We start from the raw sequence: 15,225 nt of genomic DNA on the forward strand, positions 1-15,225 counted from the left end.
CCACTCCCCCCTTCACCGCCACTGTGAAGGTACTTTGGCTGGAGGGGGTCCCCAACCCCCCCCCCAGCTAAAGCATTTGTCCCGCGCTTCTCTCACATTGCCTGGTACCCTGTCCTGTTTTCAGGGCACCAGGCAATGTGAGACCAGCGCAGGACAAACGCTTTAACTGGCGGGGTTTGGGGACCCTCACCAGCCAAATCGGGGGCCCCAGAGCCAATTTGGGGGGCCCAGGCCCCCGTGGCGCCCCGTAGCTATGCCACTGGTAGAGCAATAAAATTGTTGGGATGGAAAGGTTAATAGTTGCAGTCATTGTAGTTGAGGTACTTTTACTTTTTACTCAAAAAGTATTTTAATAGGCAATAACTTTTTTACTTTCACTTAAGTACATTTTTAATGAGTTTTTTCAGTAGTAGGAATGCTGTCTACTAATCACTGTATTATTAAAGCAAAGCCCAGTGAACTTGATCACCTAATATAGCAATTACATAGACTCATCGTTGCCCAGGGGATTATTCAGTACAGTAAGAAAATAGCACCTAACTAGGTTCTTATTCAGCTGGTACTTTCCCAAGAAACATTATGCTAATATGTGAAATAAATTATTATATAGATAATAACAAAATATAATACTCAGTGGAAATAGAAAGCAAACACACACAGTAAATACAAATGATAGATAGATAGATAGATAGATAGATAGATAGATAGATAGATAGATAGATAGATAGATAGATACTGTCACTGAGGATTACACCCAATATCTGTAAATATATACTGTATATCTGTGACAGTACAGAGAATTATACCTGAGAACTGCAACCTCATATATTAGGCAATATAATCATGCCCCTAGATTCTCTAGTCCAGCCTTTGGCAAAAGAAACAGCTGACTCCAAACTGCAGAAGTGAACACTGTTGTAAATCTTACCCTTAGATGTGCTGCAGGCTTATCCTAGGTACAGCAGAGTTCTGTTCACAGCTTCAGCTGACAGTGAACCATTAGGATAGTGACCATATCCTTCAGCTGCCTAGGCACTGAGTTCCAGCACTGGTAATTAGCCCTGATCAATTGGCTTTCACCTTGCAACCAGCTGGTACAGGGGGGGCCCAAGTTCTGACACTTAGAGGAAGCGTGTCTCCTTAGAGCAACCAGCAACTGCCTGTTCTCTTATTGTGCCAAGAGTATTCTCTCTGGAGTTATCATGAAAACCTGACTGCTCACTTTCTGTCCCAAATGCAACCTGCTTTCTTTGTCTTTCAAAAGTACTGAGCAGTACTTGGTCCAGGGTGCTCAGGTGACTCCTGTTGCCCAATCCAAACACACATTCTTGCTGTCCAGAAATTATGGAATCCAGGGCTCATGAACAAAGAAATCCAGTGTCGATCCAGACACTCCCTTGCATATAGGCACCTCCAAAAGGAGCCCATAGGTGTGGGCATAATAAATCTGTCTGGTAAATTCATCACCCCCAGAGATGAAGTGCAGATCAGGGGCAGATAACCATATGGGCAACTGGGCAGTGCCCAAGGGCCCAGGGCTGTGGGGGGCCCAGTACTTCCCTCCCACATGTCCGATGTGCGATGCCCTCTCTTCTCTGGAACAGGAACCAGGACTGGGATGACCCCCATTTCCTCACCCCTCCTGCACTCCCGTCCCTGAACACCCCCTTCTCAGGAGGAGGAACTGGCAGCTAAATCGGCCTTCTAAAGCTGAAGCTGGAACTTCCCTCTACCACAGCCCTCCCCTTCTGATGTCACTTCCTTCTTCTACAAGTGCAGGCTGCAGAAGAAGGAAGATCCAGTGTCAGCAGCAGATGGCTGATTTAGCTGCAGGATTAAAGGAAAAGGTCAGTGGCGGGGGGGAGGGAGGAAGCAGGACCGGGGGGGGGGGGGGCAGCAGGACCAGAGAGGGGCAACAGGACTGGGGGGCCCAATGGTCCTCATTGCCTGGGGGCCCAGATCACTCTTAGTCTGCCCCTGGTGCTGATGGTCTCTGTGCTAACAATATCCTGGTCAGCAAGCACAGTTCATAGCTGATAGAGAAATAGGAAATGCCCAAACAGCCATCTTACTGTCATTCATAGGAGCCAACTTTTTAAAATTATTGGGGGTGCTAAGCCCAGTGGAAATAACCCCTCCCTGGACACATACAAGGAATTTTCTCAATATTGGGGGTGTTCAAGCACCCACAGCATCGGCTCCTATGCTGCCATTCACACAGATGAATCAGGTTCAGGCCTGTACTTCACCGTACTTTTACCTTTACTTAAATATTAAAATATACATTTATTTTTACCTTTACTTAAGCACTTTAAACAACACTAGGAAAGGGGACCTTGCCTGCTGTGTTCAAAAGTGCCCCTAATGCCCCTTTGTTTTGACTGGTGCTCATAGAGGGGGAGCAGTGTTCCCGCTAAACTGCTCTAAATATCCAATAGCTGAGTAAAATTCAAAGTAGCTATAAACATATAGTTAAACTACAGGCAAACAAGAAGGGAAATCATGTGGAACATGCTATGCCCCCCCCCCCCCCCCCCCATATTCAGCCGGCAGCTGTCAGCGTTTTTTAAAACGCTGATCGTCGTACATTTGTTAGCAACATGGGAAGCCAGAGAGGCGAAGGGCTCCCCGAAACGGAAAGGGAATTTTTTGCAAATTTGGAATCCGTATGTATATAGATGGAGCCTGCGCGGGCGTAGTCCACTCCTTAATTTGCTGTAACACCATACAGGGATTTTGGAAGAGCTCCTGTGTTTCTCCCTGAGTTATTGGAGGATCATTGGTGGGGGGTGGGGAGCCCGCCTGGACTATAAGAGTCCAAGTCCAGGGAGGACAGGGGAAGGAGAGGTTATAGTGGGGAGGTGGGGAAGGGGAGGGGGATAAAATGTTAAATTATGATGACGTACTGTATGTTTCTTTACTTTATTGTAACACACTTCGAAAACAGTCCATGTTTGTTAAGTTTTGTCATCAATAAAAAAAGTTGAACTTTAAAACGCTGATCTTCGCCAGCTAACATTCCCTGATATTCAGTGCCAGGCCATGGCCGTGCACCGGCACTGAATATCAGGGCTCCTTTTACAAAGCCATGCTAGCGAATCCAGCATGGCAAAAGTGATGAAGCCCATAGGAATTGAATGGGTTTTGTTGCATTTGCCGCCTGGGAATCGCTGTCGCGGCTTTCTAAAAGGAGTCCTAGGCATGTCGCTGCCCTTCTTTACTGCTTTCGCCCACACAGAAATATAACTTACCTAACAAGGGTAACTTGAGGATTGAAAATGATAAAACAACTCCACAGTAGAAATAAAATATAGTATATAGTTGATCCCAATTCTTGAGGAGGGGGAGGGTGAATATCCATTTTGCTGCTTTTTATTGTTTGTTTTATTTATATACAAATCTTTTTATACCCTCTTCTTGGTAGAGCTGTTTCCACCCTCAGCAGCTCATCTCTGAATCTGTGACAGTCGATGAACACCATGGCAATGGCCTGAGCTCTGGTCTTTAAAACTCAGCATCCACAGAAAATTGATGGTTATCACCAGCAATTTTATTTAAACATTGTGCTTGTTAAATTATTTGTATGCCTATCACTCATGTCAATCTCTGTCCTTGGAAAAGATGAATCATTTCAATTTCCTGCTTTCCTCCACATTGGTGCTTAAAAATGTTTTTTTTTTTTTCTTGAAGAGTAATATCTCTCATGGAAAAATGTACAAATCCTTGAGGAAGCAGACCCTAGGGAAGACAATGCCTGACATTCATCACAGAGACCTTCATTACTTAAAGCAATTTGAATCCAGATGTATTCTGCTAATTAAGGTGCTTTTAGAGATGTCAGCTTCCATCAGTGCAGAATGAGAGAAAAATCATTATTTAAATAGGGCAAGCATAGGTATAATATATAAAAAGTCTATTTAGAACAACACTTTCTTTACACATAATTGATAAAGAATATGCAAATGAACCAGCAGACCAAGTTAAAAAGAGCTATCAGGAATTACTTGGTTGTACGTTATAAATCATGACATCCTACATTGGTTTCTTGTAGTGGCTGATAAGCTGAACATGGCTTTCATTAGGGATTAGACAGAGCATTTTTAAACCTGGACTGCCAAGCTGTAATGCAGTTGTTCCCAAACCTACCCTGGTGACACCACAGCCAGTCAGGTTATCAGGGTATCCATGGCGGAGATATTTGCCATCAAGAATATACCAACTTGGTAAAAAAAACAGGAACCACCAGCCCACTGGGCAGTAATGATTGGAAAAAAAAACCACGTGGTGTCCTTATTATATTGTTTATTTATTTATTTGTTACATTTGTATCCCACATTTTCCCACCTATTTGCAGGCTCAATGTGGCTTACATTATATAACAGGATTTATGAAAAAAAAACTCTCTTTAAAAGACTTTTGAAAAAAATATAAGTAGCCCTTTATTTATCAACAGTCTTCCCAGCGGGGATAAGCCCCCCTGGGAAAAAGTGAAAAATCTGACACCAGTATATTAAAACTTTCCAGTCAAGGTCACATTGCCATAACAGTTACATATTCCTTGCTCCAATTAGTTTCACCCTCCACAGGCTTCTTCAGGGAGCAGAAAAGTGTCACAAGCTGCAACAGCTCCCACCCCTCATACTAGGACAATATGGCATGTCTCACATGTAAGTGATGGCACTTTTATATGGAATTGTCATATTTTATAAATCTCCTAAGAAGAAATCTTCAAAGAGAGTGCAGGACAATATACAAAAAACTAAGAAAAAACCCACAGTTATAGCATAATAAACTCAAAGACTGTCAACACACAAAGCTACTTTGTGGAACCCTGAAGATAAGTTTGGGCTTATTTTTGTAACTAGCAGCATAGTAAATGACAGCAGATAAAGACCTGAGTGGTCCATCCAGTCTGCTCGACAGTCACACTCATTATCAATTCATGATTAAACCAGCAACGAATGTGATATAAAATAATTGATCATTGTCTCTTTGGCATTTCTGGGACATAGAGTAGAGTAGAAGTCCACCCAGCCCTGTCCTTAGGTTCCAACTACTGAAGTTGCCGTTGAAGCCCACTCCAGCCTATCCAAATCTGTCTTGTCACTTCCGAGACACAAAACTGTAAAAGTCCGCCCAGCACTGTCCTCATGTTCCAAATTACTGGAGTTTCTGTCTAAGTCCTGTCCAGCCCATCCTAAACCAAAATGCCATATATGGGACCCTGACAGTACAAACTTGCCCAGCTCTGGCCTTAGTTCTTCACACCCACAGTCGCCATCTAAAGCACCACTCGACATGCAAACACACATGCAGCCATTTAAGGTATTTTTTTTATACCATTCATTTAAATGGTTGCATATGTGTTTGCATGTCGAGTGGCACTTTAGATAATGACTCTGGCTGTGAAGAACTATGGGCCCTTTTACAGAGCAGCGGTAAGCCCAACGCAGGCTTACCGTTCGTTCTTCCGGGACTACCACTGGCCCAACACCACTGCTGGCTGTAGTCCTGCCCTGAGCGTGCGCCATTTCCGGGGGAAAAAGAAAACCCCCCCAGAAATGGCTTGTGCGGCAGTAACCCGTCAGTAATCGGGCATCGCCATGTGCTTCCCGGTTACCGCCAGGTTAGCATGGAGCCTTTATCGCCACCTCAGTGGGTGGTGGTAAGGGCTCCCCATCACATGGCCACGCAGTAAGAGTTCTCTTACCACCTGGTCATGTGTGTCTGGGGGCTTTTTACCCACTGCGGTAAAAAAGGCCCTGGTGTGCGGGCAAAATGGCCCCCACCACTAGCGCAGGACTCTTTTTCCCGTAGCTTGGTAAAAGGACCCCTAAGTGCAGACAAACCACAGACGTGGAAAGAACACCAGAATCCCACAGGGAAGCATGCAGCAGGAAAACAGGAGTGGGAAACGGATCCAGGCACTTCAAACACAGACCAGGAAAACACAATGTGAGATAAAACTTTTATTGATGACTCGTAATGATGACTTGACATGGCACCGTGTATCAGCACCAACGTGCCTGCCTCAGGAGTCTCTTGAAAGTATTGTATTATAAAGTTAATGTCACAAATGAGTCTTCTTCAGAGACTGAATCGCTAAAGGAGGTCTTGAAAATGCGAACGGTGTGTGAATCAAAGTTAAAAACAGACTGAAATGGCACCAAAGGAAAACTTAAGGCCAGAGTTACCTTAGTTAAGTGTATTGTTCAGACTTTACCTCATGGGTTTTATAGTCTGGTTGCTTTTGTTATTATTTTTTTTTTTTTTAACTTAGGACTATTTGATGGGAACCGCAAAAAAATCAAACTGTGTGGAAGTTAGGCAATCGCCTAAGTAATACCAAATCACCTGTTTTTGACCTGCATATATAAATATACACATGTATCCTAGATTGTAATGTTATTAGTCCAGTAACCTAGTTTAGCTGGTGCCCAGGCAGCTGCCTAGTCATGGCATTGTATTCCTATATATTACATTATTTTAGCTAATATTAGTAAATTGCATTCTGAGCTAAGTCAGAGTAAAGTCAAATTTCTCACATTCCTTTTCATCTGATAAGGAAAGAGACCTCAGCCAGAAACCAGTTTTTCTCTGCTAAGGAAAGAAGCCTCAGACAGAAACCAGTTCTTTCCTACATGGTCAGGGATTTCCCTAGTAGTAGTAGGTATATCCTTGAGTACCTTTGTCTATTTTAGGCCCCTTTTCTTTTTGCTCATTCTTCCCCTCCACCCTTTCTCCTTGACTCTCTGCCTTTTCATCTCTTTTGTTGGGACTCTTGGCCTTTTTTTCACCCAAAGAAAGCTCTACAGCTAGGCAGAGTTCTGAAAACAGACAGGAAGAATTTTGGATGCAGTTTCTGTATGTTCCTGGTTACTGGCTTCTGACTTGTATGCTGTATTCCTGAATCCTGCTCACCATAATCCTGTGAAATACATCAAGCTACAGTATGCAAATAAAAGATACTTTATTTTACCTATATTAAATGTCTGAGTGTTATCTGCACATGTCTTTGGGAAACTTAACTGTAATAGACGTAGAGAGACTATATAGACTGCAAGCAGTAAAGAGTTGACACTACAGTGGGCTGCCTGACCCAGATTGGGAAGGCAGGATAGGCTGTAGCTGAGAGCTTGTAGTAGAAACTGTCCAGCTGGCAGGCCGTAGAGGCTGTGGGTTAGTTGCGCGCAGAGCTCACAGTATAGGCGGCTGCCTAACGGCTCACATCACTATTGCATGATATCTCTGTCTTGTCTACACTCAGCTTGTGGCGTTTTTTTAATGCCTTTGAGCTTTTTTCTCCACATATATAGTGCTTTTGGATTGCCTATGATAGATGCTGGCTGTAGCCCCATGGAAAGAGTTGGATGCTAAGGGTTGGAGTGTTTAGCTCTGAGGCACCTGAGCACTTTGCAGTAGCTGTGTGTGTGTGTTGTATTGTATTGTGTTAACTTGCATTCCACCTTTATCCAACAGAACTCGAAGAGGATAACAAAAGGAGCATCTTCACATTAGAAGAATTTTACAATTGTTTGAGATTATTATGTTGTAAGCATGGGATTTTTTTTGTCTATGTGTGAGTGCCACAAACTGAGTAGTGAAGACACATTTTTAACTTACTACTAATTATTTCTATGGTGCTACTAGATGTATGCAGCGCTGAACAAATTATATTCATGTGCATTCTCTGTCCCTAGAATGCTCACAATCTAACTTTTTTTTGTACCTGGGGCAATGGAGGGTTAAGTGACTTGTTCAAGATCACAAGGAGCTGCAGTGGGAATCAAACCCAGGTCACCAGGATCAAAGTCCGTTGCTCTAACCATTAGGCTACTTGGTTTCATGTTGGAGGTGATAATTAACTACATGAGGTTAAAAACAATGACTCCCTTAATCTGTTGTGTAGAAACCTGGGCAAAATAAGTACTTTAAAAAAATGTACACATGCTTTGCAGCAGCTGTATATCCTGAAGTTTCCCCTATGCATGTTTATGCTGTTTGTAAAATAGGGAACACGCATGTAGATTTTAGTCTTGCCTAACCCCTTGAAATCTCTATCCACTGGACTCTATAAAGGTCATCAAAATGTGGGCACCCCAAGTTGAGTGCAGACCTCAAAGTGGTACCCAAAATAGTTAGTTAATGGGCTCCAATGATTTAAATACTGGAGCTAACCATTTGCTGTTTTCAAGTTTGCCGCATTTATTGTATTTATGTATAAATTTGGTCATTTTACTATTCTTATGCTGTTAATAAAATTGTAAGTTTTTTGTTAAACTGCACCTACTGTACATTGCCTTGGGTGAATCTTTTCGCAAAAGTGGTTAATACATCCTGCTAAATAAATAAAGCAAACATTTAATTGGCTCTAATTGTGATTTGGGCGTGATCTGTCTATGTGCTATTGTGTAACAATGGGCACCTAACTTGGATCTTGCACAACTCAAAAGGGGGGCGTGGCTTTGGGTGGGGCATGGGAATGTCAGGGACATTCACAAAACAGGCATGCAGTGTTACGGAATAGCAGGAATCTGTGCCCAATTTGTGCACTAAGACTTACATCAGGTTTTATCTAATGTAGGTCTTCATGCCCAAAGATGAATGCCAAATTCAGACACCCAAATTTGAGCATCAAAGTTCGGCGCTCAACACTATTCTATAAAGAATGTTTATCCAGTAACAACCATTGAATAACAGCATTGAGCACCAAAATTTATGCCATTTATCAAATCAGGCCCCTATGTGGTGTGGAAATCCACATGTAAATAGTGATTTTCAAAAATCAGTGATATATTTCTTTAAATGCCACTATTTATGCATGGATATGTTTCTAAACTAATGGCCATAACTTATTAAATACAGATACATGAAGCATCTTGCCTGCCCATTTCCTGCTGTTACATTGCAGATTCTATTTCAAGTTCCAATTTTGTGGATTATGAACAAGCCAGTCCTAATATGGCTGTGCATTTGTTAGCATGCCATAAAATTATATTGTGTACAGAACATTGATTTAGTGCACAGTGACCTTTGAATTAATACAAGTTGTGTGTGCATTAAAAAGTTCTAAAGTGTGTTAAGAATGTTTAACAAGTCAAATCTGTGAAGCAACCCCTAATCCTCTCCCCACCTCAAGCTGAAAAACATTCTGAAAATTCTGAAAACAATCTGATTTTTTTAACCTGTGCATTACCCTTTACATATTAGCAAATCCTCGTCTCTAGCTTATTTTACTCAGTCAATCAATTAATGTATTCAACACCTTCAGTTTCTAGATAGCTCAAGAGGTGATGCAACAAAAGATAAACATGCAAAAGGAATCAAAGCAAAACATCACAAACAAAAATTATACCATATAATCAGCATAAAAAGACTCTTCGATAAAAAAAAGAACAAATAAATGAAAATATAAAATCCTTAAAACCAGATCTTTAAAATTAACTGGTGGAGTTCCCCTCTAAAATACTTAAGGTTGAACAACACATTACACAGTTACAAGCCACCAACGTTTTACTGATTAAGAATTTGATATTTTTATGACATTGTGGTATATCAAATAAAGATAACCTTGTTCATGGGAAGATGGAGCAGTTTGATAATTATACTATAAATTTGAATTTGCATCTGTAGCTTCTCCTACAGACTGAGGGATCCTTTTCCTAAGCTGCAGTAAAAAGTGGCCTGTTGAAATGTGGGCGCATGTTGATGAACGGGTTAACGCCTATGGGCATGTTAGCATTTTTAATGTGCGTAAATGGTTTACGCGCATTAAATGCTTACGCGCCCATAGAAATGTACAGGTGTGTTAGCGTTTAATGTGTCTTAAATTTAAGGACGCATTAGAAATGCTAACGCACCTTAGTAAACATACCCCTAAGTCTGAATGTGGCAAAGACCCAAATTTTGTGGTTGTCACGGTTGGGTGAGGTTTGTCCTTTCTGGGGTTTTTATTTGGATTCTGTTTTTGTGCCAGTGTCTGATTCTATTCGGAGTTTAGGAGTGTTTTTTAAACTGTGCATAGTGACCCAGTTATGAGATTTTCTCTCAGAGCAGAATTTTCATACTGTTTTGCAAATTATGTTTTACTGCACTTTGATTATTGTAACGCCTTGCTGTGTGGATAACGGCGTGGACTGTTGCATGCTTTGCAAGTGGGGCAGAATGCTGCAGCCTGACTGCTTACTAGATCGAGTAAGTTTGAGCATATTTCTCCACATTTAAAAAAATTGCATTGGTTGCCCGTTGCTTGGCGCTTTCAATTTAAACTGCTGGTATTGGTTTTTAAGGCACTGCATGATGAGGCTCCCCATGCTGTGGTTCAAAAGTTGCAGAAATATCATCCTAAAAGATCCTTGTGATCACAGGATCAAGCATTGTTGACTGTTCCTTCTGTCCACAGTATTCGACTGCAAACTGTTCGTGTGCAGATTTTTTCCATTGCTGGACCTTGATTGTGGAATGCTTTACCACTTTCTATACGGCAATTGTCCACTTTAGAGGTATTTAAGAAACAGATAAAGGCCTTGATGTTTCAGAGAGCATTTTTTGAAGCATAGTCGGTGGGTGGTTTGGGCTTCAGGATTAAGGTTCGGTCAATGGGCCCTGTTTACTAAGCTGCGTTATAGGCACGTTAACATTTTTAACGTGCGTTAATCATGTACACACATTAACCATGCTTGCACCTACAGTGTCCCTATAGGCGACTACACAGTTAGCATGAACGCTAATTGTAGGTGCGTTAAAAATGCTAACGCCCCTTAGTAAACATGGCCCTATGTTTGTTGAGGTCATTGATGGTGTTTTTTATGATTTGATTATGTTTGTTTTATCATACTCCACCCAGATTTTTGGATAGGAGGACTATAAATTTGTGTAAATAAACAAGTAAATAAATACATTTTTTTACTATGGCTGGAAAAAAAAGGCAATTTTCAATTGGGCAGTAAATGGCCTTGCACTAAAATGAAAGGTAGCATGAGGGTATTTACTGCCTGAGCCCTTACCGCCAGCCATTGACCTAGCGGTAGGGCTTATGCGCCACTTACATGGTAGTCATGCAGCACATGCCACTGTGGGCACGCTGCTGATTACTGCCAGGAATGACCCCGCAGTAAAAAAATAGAAAAACTATTTTCTACCATGGGAACCAGCACATGCCAACTTCGGAATTGCCACTGGGCACTAGCGCTACCCCGGCATTAGTGCCGATTTGGTACATGCTACCCACGCATTAGCCCTGCTGCTGCTTTGAAAAAGGGCCAAATTTATGGTGAGATTGTGAAACTTCCCTTGGAGTCTGTTCCTTCTGAATCGTGGAGGGGCATAATCGAACTGGGCGTCCATCTTTAAGGGTGTCCATCTTTATGGGCGCCCCACAAAAAGGGGGTGGGGCATCCCGTATTATCGAAGCAAGATGGGCGTCCATCTTTCATTTCGATAATACTGTCAGGGATGGCCAAATCTCAACATTTAGGTTGACCGAAATGTTGAGATCGCCGACCTTAGAGATGGCTGACCTCGGTTTTCGCCTATAATGGAAACCAAGGACGGCCATCTCAAAAATGACCAAATCCAAGCCATTTGGTCGTGGGAGGAGCCAGAATTTCTAGTGCACTGGTCCCCTCTCGCATGCCAGGACACCAACAGGGCACCTTAGGGGGCACTGCAGTGGACTTCACAAATTGCTCCCAGGTGCATAGCTCCCTTACCTTGGGTGCTGAGCCCCCCAAAACCCACTACCCACAACTGTACAACACTACCATAGTGTCACGATTGTACCAATGTTTCATGCTCTCATTCATTTCGCCACCTGGTGGTCAGACCTGGTGGCTGTGATGGACTATCTGCTTGTTGTTTCCCATGTTCCAGAAATCATTCCGGTCCAGTCTGGATCTTCCAGCCTTCCAGACTGTCTTGTGATTTTTGGAATTAAGCAGCACTCTTACCTGGTGACCTCCCTGGTATTTTGCCTTTATTAACCACCTGGAAACTTTCTAGTTTGCCTTTGCAACAGAGCTCCTCAGAAGAGTTTTCATCTGTGAGAGTTTGTTGCAGCGCTACCTTGCTACTTTCAGTTTCAGCTAGACCCTGCTTGTTTCCTGGTTTATTTTACTGGTCGCTGCCTGCCCAAGACCCTGCTTGTTTCCTGGTTTATTCAACTGCTTGCTGCCTGCCCAAGACCCTGCTTATTTCCTGGTTTATTCTGCTTTGCTGCCTGCCAGTAAGACTCTGCTTGATTCGTGGACTATTCTCCTGCTTACTGCTTATTGCTTCTGTTCCAGTTCAGCTGCTCCAGTCCAGCCTGTGCCCGTCTGTCTGTGGTCCGCCTTGCTGCCTGTTTGGGTGGTTCCCCTGCCACTGCCGGATGTCGGTAGTGGCCCAAGGGCTCACTTTTCCTGACCAGTGTGACAGATTTCCTGACCAGTGTGACACATAGCCCTTAAAAGGTAACGGGAGGCACCTAGATGTGGGTACAGTGGGTTTTGGGTGGGTTTTGGAGTGCTACTATTTACCACCACAAGTGTAACAGGTAGGGGGGATGGGCCTGGGTCCGCCTGCCTGAAGTACACTGCAGTACCCACTAAAAACTACTCCAGGGACCTGCATACTGCTGTGATGGAGCTGGGTATGACATTTGAGGCTAGCATAGAAGCTGGAAAAAATGTTTTTAATTAGTTTTTTTAGGTGGGAGGGGGTTGGTGATCACTGGAGGAGTAAGGGGAGTTCATCCCCGATTCCCTCCGGTGGTTATCTGGTCAGTTTGGGCACCTTTTCGAGGCTTGGTCGTGAACAAAAACGGACCAAGTAAAGTTGGCCAAATGCTCATTTGGGACGCCCTTCTTTTTTCCATTATCGGCCAAGGACGGCCATCTCTTAACCACGCCCCTGTCCCGCCTTTGGTACACTGCCGACATGCCCCCTTGAACTTTGGTTGTCCTCACGATGGAAAGCCCAAAATTGGCTTTCGATTATGCCGATTTGGGCGGCCCTGAGAGAAAGCCGCCCATCTCCCGATTTGTGTCGGAAGATGAGCACCCTTCTCTTTTGAAAATGAGCTGGATAGTAACATAGTAAATGATGGCAGATAAAAACCTAAATGGTCCATCCAATCTGGCCAACAAGATAAACTCATTTTACATGGTATGTAATACTTTATATGTATACCCAAGTTTGATTTGTCCCTGCATTTCTCAGGGCACAGACCGTAAAAGTCTGCCCAGCACTGTTCCTGTACTAAAAGTTCTAAAGCTAATGTCGAAGCCCCTTAAAATTTACACTCCAGCCCATCTATATCTATTCAGTCATGATCAGGGCACAGACTGTAGAAGTCCGCCCTGCACTGGTTTTACTCTCCAAATACCAGCGTCGCCACCCAATGTCCGCTAAGATTCCATAGATCCATTCCTTCTAAACAGGATTCCTTTGCATTTATCCCATGCACATTTGAATTCCATTACTGTTTTCAACTCCACGGATCTACCACCTTCTCTGTGAAAAAATACTTTCTGACATTACTCCTGAGTCTGCCCCCCTTCAACCTCAATTCATGTCCTCCAGTTCTACCACCTTCCCGTCTCCGGAAAAGGTTCGTTTGCAGATTAATACCTTTCAAATATTTGAACGTCTGTATCATGTCACCCCTGTTTCTCCTTTCCTCTAAGGAATACATGTTCCGTAACTTGCTTATTTTATATTCCTGTTAAGTCTGATGGTCCCAGTGAAGCAAAGACAGGGAAGAAGGCTGATGATTGAGTGTTCTTTCTCTTTTTAATGTAAGTTCTATGTTGGAGACATCAACAGAAGAAATATCTAAATAGGGGACTCAGTTACATATGCTTTCGAGCCAGATAAGAATTGGACTATGAAGTTGTTCTTCAAATGTAGGGCTAAAGATTTTCTGGGTCTTAATGTTTTATTTTTTTGTGATATCTGTAAGATCTCTCAAACAAGGGAAAATTATTTCTTGCTAGGACACAGGAAATTGTGTCTTTGGGAGCCTCTTTCGATCTTAGGGCAGTGGTGTTCCTAGGTCGGCTGCCACCTGGGACGGATCGCTGCTGCACACCCGCCCCCGGGTGCAGCAGTGTCCGTCCCCCAGGGTGCAGCACGACAACCCCATGGTGCAATAACACCCCCCTCCCCGGCACATCAAGCCCCCCCGGCGCAATGACACCTCCCTCCCCGGCGCATCAAGCCCCCCCGGGTGCATTCTTGGCTGCTGGAGGGTGCAGAGAGCAGCCGCGTGCCTGTCGGCTCCACTGGCTCCCTGCTCCCTCTGCCCCAGAACCGGCAGACTGCCCCCACCGCCCCACCCTTGTTACACCACTGTCTTAGGACCCTGTTTACTAAGCTGTGCTATAGGCACGCTAGCGTTTTTTAGCGTGCACTAACTCTAGAGACACCCATAGGAACATATGGGTGTCTCTAACATTAGCATGCACTAATTTTTAGCGCATGCTAAAAATGCTAGTGCATCTTAGTAAACAGGGCCCTTTGATTTCTTTATTCTTGTAAAATTGTTTACTGAAGTAATGTAGATATATCTGATGACCTTTGTCATCTAAGGGGCCTTTTTATCAAGCTGCAGTAAAAAGTGGCCTGCGGTAGTGTGGGCATGTGGAATTACCATGCACTGAGGCCACTCTACCGTGGCGGGAAAAATCCTAGTTTTAAATTGAGGTCCTTAATGGCCGTGCGCTAATGTTCAAATTGGTGTGTGGCCATTTACTGCCTGAGCCCTTACCACCACCTATTTAGCAGGTGGTAAGGCTCATGCCCTGCTCTTGCAGTAATCGGGGGGGGGGGGGCAGCTACTCCGTGCCCCCCACACTAGAAAATAAACATTATTTCCTAGTGCGGGAAATGGTGGTGCAAGCCAAAAACAAACTACTGCAGGGTGCCTGGGTGTGGGTGGTATTGCTGTTTTCCCATGCACTACCTGCGCGGTAGCCCCACTGCCCTTTCGTAAATAAGTCTTCTCCAAATGTGATTGCGCCATCAGTGATCCAATGAGTTCATATTATTATTTATTATTAGCATTTGTATAGCGCTACCAGACGCACGCAGCGCTCAACACCTGACACAGAGAGACAGTCCCTGCTCAATAGAGCTTACAATCTAAAATAACACAGACAGACAAGAAAATTAAGGGAGAGGGAAGTACTGGGTGAGAAGGAACAAGGGAGGGGGAGGCAAATGAGTAGTGGCTAGGAGCCAAAAGCA

The sequence above is a fragment of the Microcaecilia unicolor genome, chromosome 3 (genome assembly GCF_901765095.1).
Source record: "Microcaecilia unicolor chromosome 3, aMicUni1.1, whole genome shotgun sequence".
Lineage (NCBI taxonomy): Eukaryota > Metazoa > Chordata > Amphibia > Gymnophiona > Siphonopidae > Microcaecilia > Microcaecilia unicolor.